Below are 12,985 nucleotides of genomic sequence, written 5' to 3' on the forward strand. Positions count from 1 at the left end.
GATTTTGAGAGAAGAACATGGAAGATTATCTGGGGCAAGCCTGTCCCACACAGGTTATCTTCAGCTGCTCAACTTGACAGAATCAAACACAGATTCAGAGTCATTAAAGTAAAAAGTTTAAATGAATAAATAAAATTTCTTAATAGAACAACTCCTTGCCTTTAGAACTGGGTTTCTTGCTGCCACCTCTATATTACATTGAGGTTACTAACCAGGACATGTCAGCACAGGACTTTGCTCCATTTCATGCTGAACTCTTGGTGAAATTAATTTGAATTATCACTCTTACTAGACCAGCATGAAAAGCTTTTTCTTTTTTTTTTTTTTTTCCCCTGATGTTGAATTATCAGTATTTATAAAATTCAGTTCCACTGAATAAATTGTGGAGGTAGTTTTTATACTATTCTTTTTTCGTACACGTAATCTTGTTTTCATGGAGCAGTTTGTTCCTGTTACTTATTCTTCTTTAAGAAATATTGTTTTGCTTTGGAACATTAGAGTGCTAATAAGTCCAGGGAACTCTGTTTATGAAGTAGAGGAGAAATAAGCTAAAAATTTGTTAATCAACCAACAATTAGCACTATCAGGTTGCAACAAAACATTAGGTTGAATACAAAACCTGTAGGCTAAGGACTCTCTCAGCTGGGGTGTCTACCTTCTTGTGTTGTCATTACTTCAAACTTGACATAAGCATGGTGCAATACTGAATGGCTCCTGAACTACTTTCTGGGCATCTGATTCTTCCTATTTGTCTGCCTTGTCTCTGTGCACTCGTGGTTCCCACTCTTCCTGCCATCCTCCTGAAGGTCGGTGGTCAGAGGAACGTGAGTACCTAGGAGAAGTGAAAATTCTCTATTAGGTGTTTCTCAGTCATTAAAGATTACATCAAATACTTCTGTCCTAGTGTGAATGGTTGTGAAGGATCAAAGTTTTAAATGTAAGAGCCATGAGATGTGCACATATGGATGCAAGATTTGTGGGCTAATATAGACTAATCCAACTATTCCTAGATGTGTCTGCACTTGAACATGCAATTTTTGGACCTCTCTTTCATCATTCTTCCATTTGATGAAGGATGATGTTACGTGTGCAATGACATTTGACAGCAGAATTTCATGGGTGACAAAGAAGTAAGAAAAAAACAAACATAATTCTATATGAGGTACTTCATTTGCTGTTGAGTGAATGTAATATAAGGGAAGCTAATCTAGGTAAAGATAGTGAAGTTATATTTTGAAACTCTCCATTTACCCTCTTAGTTTGAAATTATAGAATTCATTTGTGACAGAGTGGAAAAATTTCAGCTTTAAACTTGAAGTATTTAATGAAGTTTCACCAAGGTAATGTCAATTTCTGGAGGAGGAAAAATCTTTCTTAAATGTTCTCCACTTTTCGTGGTGCAAGTGTATGTTCAGTTTTTAATAGTTCAGCTGATTATGAAAGGTGATTTTATGGACTCTATGAAGAACTCCAGGAATAAAAATAATCAATATTATTTTAATTTCCTGCTGTTTCCTTCTTATATTCCCTTTTATTCATTTGTCCTTTCCATCTTTTATCCTGTGTCAGTGGTGCTACCTGTTAACCATAAAGGTCTCAGTCTTTTTACAGAGGCGCACAAGAGGGCATGTACAGAACAGTGCTTTCTCTGACATTGACTTCCAGCTTCTGATCTAGAGATATGCATTGCAAATTAAGCTAGGAGTTTGTATTCCAAATAACTGATTTGTTTCAGGTTCTTTCCAGAAACACTCAAACAAGGAAAATCCTAAATTAGATTATTTTTTCCAATTCTAATTATGAAACTGTCCCCACTTCTTGATGAATAAAAACTTGCTTTGCAGGCACCATTGACTAGTCCTTAATATGTTGTGAATATCCTTTCACTTCATAATTTCAGTAAGATATTATCTTCAGGAGAATAGAGGGTTTTCCAATAAAATGAATAACATATATATATATATATATATATATAAAAAGAGTAAAATGTGTTTTAGTGCTTTGTGGGCACTTTCAGTGCATTAAGCAACTTCCCAGTTGCTTAATGTAATTAGGGTTTTGAATGCAGTATGAACAACAGGGTCCTTATTTCTGCTGGATGAAAGTAAAGTGATTTGTTATACTATACTTATTAAAATATAGATTTTCATGCTGCTTATTTTCTAATATGTATGCTCATGCTACTTTTTTCTTGCACTTGTATTTAGAATACAATTAAACCTGTAGAGTTTTGAGAATTATTATACATATTTCTTCCCAAAACTTGCAAGGAAACAGCTAGGATACACTTGGGTTAACAGCTTGAAGAAAATATCTGTGTTCCAAACAGGTATGATAACATCAGTTTCTGAGATATGCTGCCATAGCAGTATGCCTGCAGCATATTGTCAGTGGAACTGTGTAATTGTTTTCCATGTGTCCTAAAATAGTTCCTATAATATCAGCTTTGTGGGCATATTTACATGAAAATCAATAAAATTCTTGCTAAGGGCAGAAACCCTTTTAATGAATATCTACAGGTCTGTTTTCTTCCTTATGAATTTGCTAGTAGCTAGCTTAAAAATTGGTTTCAAAATCCATGCGTGTAGTAACCTGTGTATACTCTCATTTTTCATATAACCTGCTTTATCTTTGTGGCTTCTAGGTTTGTCTGGACAAGTAGCATGGAATACCTAAGCTTTGGGGATTTTGATGATCACCTTTAGCTCAAAGAATTCAGATGGCTAAACTCACAAGGAAATGTAAACTTCAGGGACTAGTTTCCAATTCTCTTTTTTTTATTATTTTTTAACATCACTTCTAAGTCTCACCACGCAAACACACCCAGTCTCCCTCATCCCCACCCTCCATCCCCAGTCTTGGACAAAGAACAGGTTTTAAAGAGATTTATAGTTCTGTTCAGTCCTTTGCCTTCAGTGGTCTCAAATGAAAATGAGTTGGCCTTTTTATCTGCTAGCTAATTTGTGTTAACTATAAAACCAGAGGATGATGGACTGGATTAAGGTATTCCACACATTTCCCAGAGGCCATCAAACAGTTTTTATTTGATAGTATAAGAGATGTGAAAAACTATGCAGAATTAGACCCTAAAGCCAAATGACATATAACAATTTTTTTAATTATATGACCATTTACCCATCTACTTCTGCAAAACCCCTAATACCCCACTTCTCCCCAAGACAGAATGACAATATAAGAGCACAAGGAAGAAAGATGTAGGAGTACAACTAGTTTATTTATACATCATAACATTTAACATTGATTTGTTACCACTTTTTATGTCTGAACTGTTTTAGCATTTATGATATTTACATACTTTTACTAAATTGTTATTTAAAGGAAATATTTTCTGTTGTACTTCTGAAAGATGGTTAAGCTAAATGAAAATCATGGCTTATTTTCTGAGACTCTTGTTTAATTCCTTCTGCATACAAACACCACAACCTTCTTCAGGCAGCTGGTAGATGATGTCATGGTGGAGCAGCCCTGAATTTTTAGTCCAGTCCTCAGCACTGGAGGGTTAAGTCTACTGATGTTCCTCTTATCTAACCTGACATATGCCAAACAAACAAGTCATCTCTAGGGGATACTCTTCCTAGGGGAGAATAAGGAGCCTCCATGTGGCTGTGGTTCATGATGGTGACTTTCTGCTGCAGATGCAGGCTCTGTCCCAGTTTGCTCCTGGCTGGAGTAAGGGTTTCTGTGCCAGCAGGCTCAGTAACTGCTGAAACCAGGAGGAGACCTCCCAAATGACTAGCAAGCTATCTGTGTGAGTACTACTCAAATAGAAGGAGACAAATTTAAAGCATGTATTTCTAAGCTAAAGTGGTAGTATTTCTGTACTATGAAACAACACTTGGTAAATACCATCAAATTAGTTTCTCCTTAAGTGGTGACAATAATTACTGTTGTTTACTGACTCTATTTTATAACTGTATGTATGCCTTGCTGTAGAGAAGCTATTTACATGAAGTTTCTTTCTTACCACACACTCTGAGTCGATATTCATGTGACTTTGTAATACTTGCCTGACTTTAAGGATAAAGACCATACTTTTATTTTTCCACAGCAATTGGTAGGAGAGGAACAAGAAATCCTCTAATGGTTTCTAGTGCCTGCAGATTCATCTTATTTTTCTCCCTCTAGAAAAGGCAAAAGTATGCTCAGTAAAAGGGGGAGAACATATGATTATTCATTATTTCTCCTCATGTACTTTCAGTTTTGACTGAATGCTCTAACCAAAGGTTAAGAAGGAAATTCTAGTAGTTTATTCATCTGCTGAATCACTGAGCCTGAGATCAAGGGTATGAAGTTCAACAAGCCGAGTGCTGGGCCCTTCACTTCAGTCACAACCCCAGGCAGTGCCATAGAGTAGGATAGAGTGGCAGGAAAGCTGCTCAGTGGAAAAGAACGTGAGCCAGGGTGTGCCCAGGGGGCCAAGAAGGGCAATGGCATCCTGGCCTGGATCAGCAATGGTGTGGCCAGCAGGAGCAGGGCAGGGATTGTCCCCCTGTGCCGGGCACTGGTGAGGCCACACCTCGAGCGCTGTGTCCAGGTCTGGGCCCTCAGTGCAAGAAAGACACTGAGGTGTGGAGTGAGTGCAGAGAAGGGCAACGGAGCTGGGGAAGGGTCTGGAGCACCAGTGCTGTGAGGAACAGCTGAGGGAGCTGGGGGTGTTAAGCCTGGAGAAAAGGAGGCTCAGGGGTGACCTGTGGCGGTGCAGAACTGTTTTATTAGGTTTTTATAAGAAGTTTATGTTATGGTTCATTTCACTGTATCCCCAATGTTGTAACCCTTTTTATGTTGTCTGTACAACAAGGTGTTTTGTGTCAGTCCTCCCACCCCCTCTCTGGGGCAGCTTGTCTATCACTTTGAGAAACCCTCCCAGGTTGTGAAATCTCAGGGAGAGGGCTTCAGGTGATGGGCCCCCTCGGGGGGAATTCCTTTAGCTTTGGGTTTTAGTGGTCCAGGGCTTGGGGGTGGGTACACCTTGTTATCCCCCGAATCGACTGATTTGTTGTCTTGTAGTATCCTCCCTGGAACCTGCCCCCCGCTTATAGGGGGTAGGAAAAAACTCTCTCTGAGCCTCAGAGCTCTCAGCTAGGAGCCTCCCTGCTCCTCAACCCTGGAGCTAATAAACATCTTTTAACCTGCTAAGCTGAGAGCCAGCCTTTTCTCTTCTGCTGCTGTTGCTGTCAGAACACTATTGGGTCCAGCTGCTAAGCCGAAAAGCCGAAATGAACCGGGACCATTCTGTGGCTCCCGCCCGGTGCAGGACGGAACCAGACGCAGAGTTTGGTGCCCAACATGGGGCAAACCACGCCAGCAGAGATACAGAGCGTGGCGTGCCAACGTGGGGCAAACCACGCCGGCAGAAGCAGCTTGGACCACGTGGGGCACAGCTCCACCGTGACAGAGCGTCCGGCGCCCAAGCAGGGCCCCCCCGGAGACGAGGCGGACCCTGCGAACGGACTGGGGCTGATTTAGCCGGAAGAACAGTCTCTGGGCGTCACGCACCACTGTGAAATTGACTTTTAAACAAGGCGAGTTCCAGGGGAAAGAAGGGGAGCTTCGGGCCCCTACCGGAGTCCTTCTTGCGGCAGAAAAACCCGACCCACGCATCCCCCACGTCACAGGACACGTAAGTATACCCACAACGGGAGATATTTACTGGTTTTAGGGTTCCCCCGAGGGAGGGGGATCTATTGGGGAGGAAAAAAAATCCTCCAAAAATATCTGTGCAGCTAAAGGGTTAAACCTCCTGTGATTTCGAGCGAAGGGGGTCCGCGGGGTGGGGGGGGGTGGGGGGGGGGAAGTGCTTTTCATCTGGGTTTGGGTTCAAAAGCAACTTAGTATCAAAACATGGGTGGAAAGCTAACGGTTGCTCAGAAAAAGTTGTATTATAACTATGTATCAGTCGTGAAAGGCGCCAAATTGAAATCTCAAAAGGCGAGTTAAGAAATTTTGTCCGCTGGGTTCATCTGCATTTTCCCCAAGTACCCCCCAAGAAGTCTGCAGCGCCGATTTCTGTGGCACTGTAGAAACGGAATTAATTAGGCTGATTCAAACAGGGGACAAAAAGGCTACAAAGTATTTTATTGTAGCGACAATGGTGAATTCGGTGATTCAATCTCAAAAGGTAATGCAGAATGAGCCCAGCCGAGAAATGTGTTCTCCCCCCCTTCTTCTCCCCGGTCCCCGTGTCCCCGGGAAAGCGTTCTGAATGGAGCAGCAGGGTTCCCGCCCGCCTGCTCAGCCTCCGGGACGCCCCGGCCACCCCGCCCGCGCTGGCCCCGTGGGGCCGGGAGGCAAGTCTCAGGCAGCATTGGCCACGTTGCGCGAGGCCATCCTCCGTCCCCGCTTTCCCCGGTTGAAAAATGCCGCGTTCGTTTTTCTGTGGAGAGGGAAGCCGCATGGCCCGCTCGGGGTCCCCAAGATGGCGGCGACCGCATGGCAGGGGACTCCCCCACCCCCTCAGCACCGCCCACCCCTCCCTACCCCGGTGACGTGGCGCCCGCACGGTGCGGCCCCGCCCCGTGCCCCTCCCCCGCCCCGCCTTACCCCTGTGACGTCGGGTGTCTGCCGCGCGGCCCCGCCCCCCAGCCCCGCGTGCGCGGCCCCGCCCCCTGCACCGCCCCGCGCGGCGCCGCCCAGACGCGGTGACCTTGTCATTCTCCACAACGACCTGAAGGGAGACTGTGGCCAGGTGGGGTTGATCTCTTCTCCCAGGCAACCTGTGGAAGGACAAGAGGAAACAGCCTCAAGCTGCACCAAGGGAAGTTCAGGTTGGACATGAAGAAGAATTTCTTCACAGAAAGAGTTGTTAAGCGTTGGAAAGTGCTGTACAGGGAGGTGGTGGAGTCACCATCTGTGGAGGTGTTCAAGGAATGACTGTATGTGGCACTTAGTGCCTTGGTTTAATTGATATTGTGGTAATCAGTCAAAGTTTACACTTGATTGTAGATGTCTATTCCAACCTAAACGATTCCGTGATTCTGTGAAAACTCTGAAGGGTACTACTTAAGTAATATACTCAAAGTTCATCATATAGAGCCTTCAGCCTGATGTGAGCTCACTGCAACCTGTTGGACATTCTTTTAACAGCCAACCTGTAACAGATGCAAGCAGTTAGACATTACAGAGTGTTGAAATATTGGCTGTTGTTGATGTGGTTGCTGGAGAAATTCCCTGAGCTAGGCCTGGCTCTCTGGTCCATGCCAGGTGTGGCTTTGACCCGAGTGGTGGTGCAGAGCAGAGCTGTCCCTGCTCTCAATGGCAGCCGGTGGTACAGCGTCCAGGATCTGGACCAAGAACGGGGAGGAGCCTTCCGTGTACTTCTCAAAGGAGTTTATTCCCCGAGCAGGGCAGAGATGACAAGCCAAAAATCAGCATTGGGCACAGTCTTTTAAATGGGGGAGGTACAGGGGGAGGGTGCAATCCTTCAAGCAGTCAGAAATACAACAGGGAGGAGCACAAAATATGACAATTAATAAGAAGGGCAATGGGAGTGGAAAGGGTCGCGTGGACCAATGGGGCCTCACGGAATAGGGTAATTCCAGGGAAGGGGTTGGGACAACAAGGACTGACAGGGAACTTTCTAGAACAAAGGGCAGTGATTAGGGAGGATTGACATTTATATAAACGGCAGGTCTAGGGAATGAATGATAACCAGGTGAGGGAGGAGAAAACTTTGGGTAAAACCATCCACCTGAGGGGAGAAATAGGAACAAACCATTCAAAAGGGTTTACAAAAATATGTTTAAAGAAAAACACACCACCACATGTTGTACTTCTACACAATGGACCATAAGGCGCAAGGGATAAAACCAAGGTAGGTAAGGTAGTAAAGTGCTGGTAGGAGGTAGCATTGATATGTATTTAATGTATTGATATTTTTGCAACAATGTATTATAATCAGTCTGGTAAAGTGGGAAGAAATTTCTCATTTCTCATTTCATTCAGGTCCCTGCAGTAGCAAAGTTAGCCTTGTTAATGTAAAATAACAGATGCAGGTTAATGCCCCTTTCATTCCTAAAATATTTTATAGTTTATATAAAAATTTCTTCTGTCTCTCCAGTTTAGTTCACATGTGTTACTACTGATTTTATGTAAATTGTGACTTTTCTGCTGTATTCTAAAATAATTCACTTAAAATGAGTTGATTCAGCAATCCAGGACTTATCTGGAACACTGCTTATATGTGTTTAATATTATTGAGATGACTTTCAACACTTGTTTAAAATCTATGCTTCTATAGTTTCTGGCATCCTTCTTCTACCCTGCCTCTTCATTAATTTTTTTCATGCTTCAAATGTGGACTTGCTAGCCTGGTAATTGCAGGCCTTATTTTCTTGCTTAGTGGGCCTGAAGCACCATAATCTTTCTGTATCCATTAGATCAAGAGTTTTAAATATTTCCTATGAATACTGATTGAAAATGTGCGGTGTCAAGTGCTCTCTTGACTTCTATAAAATCAGTGCTACTGTTCCTGAATATTCACCATGATAAATATACCAGCCGCTTGCTTTTATTTCAGCTTTTTGCCTTTGTTTTACTTGTATATTTTAATACATTCAAATTAAGCATTCTGTGTTGAAATCTATATCAGGGTTACGTATTTTCAAAGTTTGTAGAAAAATGTATTGTTTTTGAATTTACAAAATTAAAAGAAAGATGACACTTTTTTGTAACTTTAATGCAATGCAGCATCATTTTGGCTATAAATACTTCAGACTGTTTATAAATAAGGATATAAAAATTGCAGAATGTGCACTCTTAAAAAACTTACATAGCAGGACAATAAGAAGAATGAAACTAACTTTTAACCATAGTATATGTCTGGAAAAGACTTGTCACATCCAAAAAAGGTGGCTATTTTCAAAGGTACTGGTATTGGGCAGGTGGGTTAGCAGGGATGGGGAAGGGGGCAGAAATCTGCCTTCCAGCCAATGAACATTTGAAGAACTGATGTAATCAGCATAATAAACATTAATTTTGTAGTCAAGAAGTATGATATATCATATAGACTTCAGAAAATTAGCTCTAACGATTTAGCCTTCTTGTGAAATGATTTTAAGTAAGTCAAGGTGAAGTATTTCAATTTTTGAAAAAGCCAGTCAAAAAGAGAATGGCACCAATTCAGACTAAATTCTCCTTAGTGAAAGGAAGTAATCATTCAGCCAGCCTTTGCTAAGAAAATGGATAAAGCACTAAGCTGTCTGAAATGAGAAAATGCTGCAACTTTGAAAAGAAATGCTATTGATCAGAAAAATACAGCTACAGTTGTATCAGTTATTGTTAAAGAGCATTCCTTCTTGTTATTGTTCTACACAATTTCCAAACTATTTTCACAGTGGCTGGTTGGTTGCAGAGTGAGATTTTTTCACTGTGTGCCTGCAGAAGAAATACCTGTGTTAGAAAACATCTTGCAAAGAATAACAAGTTTTGAAATTGGAAAATTAAAAAAGAATTGTTGCCTGTTTCCCGATCCTAATAGCAAGAAAAATATTTTTATTGAGTCTCATGATCCCAGTAATTGAAACAAGTCAGTATTCTGACACAGACATTATTGAATAATACAAAATTAGTTGAAAATGAGACAAATCTACACAATTGTGCTTTTCTGTCCTAATTCTTGTCATGGTTTTGTAAGTACCTTGTTCTTTGTAACTTAAAAGACATTCAGGTATGGAAATGAGTAATGGTTTCCTAAAAGACTGAAGATGAGAAGTTGTCCCATGGCAGCCTTATGTAAGTAACAGTTGAAAAGCTGCACACTTGTAACATTAGATCATTAGATCATTTTTAATGGTGACAGTTTAGCACCTTGTGAGGAAAATAAGTAGCATGGATCTTTTGCATACATTTGCCCAACATTTGATTTTGTACCCTTTGGTGAAATTAGTGTTACCTCTTCTTAGATGATTTCTTCAAGAAGGGTCTTAATTGGAATAAAGTACATTCATAACCCATACTGAATCAGACAGAAAGTTATTTGTGGTCTTCCTCTCTCTCCTGCTCTGCCTCCCCCACTTCCTCCCTTCCTGCTCAGAAAAAAACCCACAAACCAAACAAAAATCAATAATAATAATAAAACAAACAAACAAACCCTACCAAAAACAAACAAACAAAAACCCACCACAAAACAAACAAACAAGCAAACAAAGAGAGCGGGGAGAAAGAGAGAGTTGAAAGAAACACAGAAACACAGAATCCATTTTCCTGGATTATTTCCAACCTTGAAAATACTGAAAAGACTCATAATTGTTTCTGCAATGTAATATGGCAGAATGCACCAAGAATATTAAAGCTCTCTATGCAACCCCATGTTCTGTCAAACTTAGGCTTCTAGTGAGTTACTCTGTCTGTATTCTGAGAGATTTCAGGAATACCAGCACAGGCGGTTGGATCCACCTGAAGACACTCCTGCTGTCTTGCTCATCATCTTGTTTCCTGTACTGATCAACAAATCTGCCTTTAAATGAAGGGAACTGCTTCTTGAATTTCTCCAAGCAGTCAGTTGGGCAAGATTAAAACACCTGGTGACGGTGTTCCAAGATACCTTACTTGGCCTGAATTGTGAGGGTCTCATAGCCCATCACCTCCACTGACAAAACCATTGAGAGCTTGTGTTAGATGAATGGTCAAAACCAACCCAGGGACAGGTAGGTACATCCAGAGGTACTGCAGTGTGTAATTTATGCTAGCAAGTGCCCGTCTTGGTGTCTGATTCAAGGTCCATTTTACATTATGCAGCAATAATAAATACACACCACAAGTTCAGACAACAGGCAATAATAGCACACAGTCCTTATTTTTTACCAAATAACCTTGCACAAATTTCACGGTGTGTTCATACTTATCAACTCTCCATTTGATAGTGTTTTTGGTTTTTTAAAATACATTTTTAAATTTTTGCTGTTATTCTATTGGTCCTTTTCTGATTATTAAACATTATAACTAGGATATAGACATTTTCAAACACTTTTTCCTTTGAATTTAGTGGTGTTCATGTTTCTTTACAACACAAACACTTCAATTTCATACCACTGCTACTGTGTTAGGTTTTTGAAACACCAGCCCATTTTAGGAGACTGGCTTACTGCTCCTGATCACGGAATCATAGAATGATTTGGATTGAGAAAGTCTTTGAAAGCCAATTCTCCTGAAATGGACAGGGACTTCTTAATCTAGGTAACGTTGCTTAGAGCCTCTTTCAGCCTGACCTTGAATGACCCTTGACTTTGAATTCCCAGACACAGCGGTGGTGCATCACCCATCTTTCTGGACAGCCTCTTGCACCATTTCACTTCCCTCACCATAAAATTTTTCTTCCATATATCTGTACTGAATCTACCTTCTTTTAGTTTAAAACCATTACCCCTTGTCATATCACGACAAACTCCATTAAAAAGTCTATCCCCATGTCCCCGTCTTTCCTGTTGGCTCCCTGCTGAGTGCACACTGATGGGTCAGGCTCAGTTTTTCATCCACCAGTACCCCAAGACATTTTTGGCAAGGCTGTTCTTGATCAATTCATCTTCCAGCCTGTGCTGATGCCAGAGTTTCTCTGACTCCGGTGCAGCACCTTGCACCTGGCCTCACATTAATCCTCCGGAGGTTCACATGGGGTTTCTTCTGGAGCTTGTTGAGATCCTCCTGGATGGCACCCTGTCCTTCAGGGGTGTCAACAGCAACTCTCAGGTGGGGGTCATTTGAAAACTTGAAAAAGGTGAACTCAACTCCTCTATGTCATTAATGAAGAAATTAAATAACACTGGTCCCAACCCCTGCTACAAACCCCTGATGACATCACTTGTCACTGATATCCACCCAGATGTTGAGCTGCCTACCACTACCCTCTGGATGTGACTATCCAGCCAATTTCTCATCCACTGAATAGTTCATTCTTTGAAACCCTCTCCCCTCCCATTTTAGAGAGAAGGATGATGTGGGGGATCATGCCCAAGGCTTAACAAAAGTCCAGATAAATGACATCTGAAGCCCTTCCCTTGTCTCATGCAGACACTGCATCATAGAAGGCCACTGGATTGGTCAGGACTTGCCCCTGGTGAAGCCATCCTGGCTATCCCAAATCACCTCCCTGTCCTCCTAAACACAGCCGCTGAGCAGGTCTGTTGGTGATCTTCTCAGGCACAGGGGGGAGGCTGACAGGTCCGTGGTTCCCTGCGTACTGCTTTCTAAAGATGGATACGCTGTTTCCATTTCCCCCGTCCCTGGGGACTTCAGCTGACTGCCGTGATTTGTCAAATATCATGGAAAGTGCTTGAAAACTACATCAGCCAATTCCCCCTGGATTCTGGGATGCAACGTTGTTTGTTACTGCTCAGCAGTGCCTTTCAGACTCAGTCAAGCAGCTTGTACAGAGTTGTCCTTGACTGGTTCCTCTTTGCCTTAGAAATGTGGCAGAGACTTGTGGAATAAGAGTGTGAGGAGAAGAAATATATTTAAGAAAGGCTTTTATTATATAAAATGTACTCCTCAGCACAGTGTCTTTCACAAGACTGTTTGGGGCACATGTTTTGTTAGCTAATGCTCTACCTTATTAGTAAGGACTTTCTGGGACAGTGTGTCAGCACTAACAACTGCAGCAATTTTTACAAGGTTTTCGAGACGAATTTTCAAGTACTTGATGTTACCTAAATTACTAGTTAACAACATTTCCTCCTTTCCGAAGCGACAAGTTAAAAACCAAAAAACTCAAAAAACCCCAGTGCTCGAGGGGACCCATTTCTGACAATCACTGCCAGCCTGAGTCAGTTTCTCAACACCAGATGGAGCTGCGGTTAATGCAACCCCGCGTGTCCACGGGTGAACGAAGGAGCAACCAGAACTCCTTTTCCCCAGGCCATCAGCTTGTCTGATGCACTTGCTAGTCCCCTGGAAATGCTTTGTCATGCTCTGTCTAAGAGCCATTTTCTTTGTAGAGGAGTAGCAGTGTTTAAAAACAAGCAAACAAACAAAC

The sequence above is a fragment of the Hirundo rustica genome, chromosome Z, assembly GCF_015227805.2.
Source record: "Hirundo rustica isolate bHirRus1 chromosome Z, bHirRus1.pri.v3, whole genome shotgun sequence".
Taxonomy (NCBI): domain Eukaryota; kingdom Metazoa; phylum Chordata; class Aves; order Passeriformes; family Hirundinidae; genus Hirundo; species Hirundo rustica.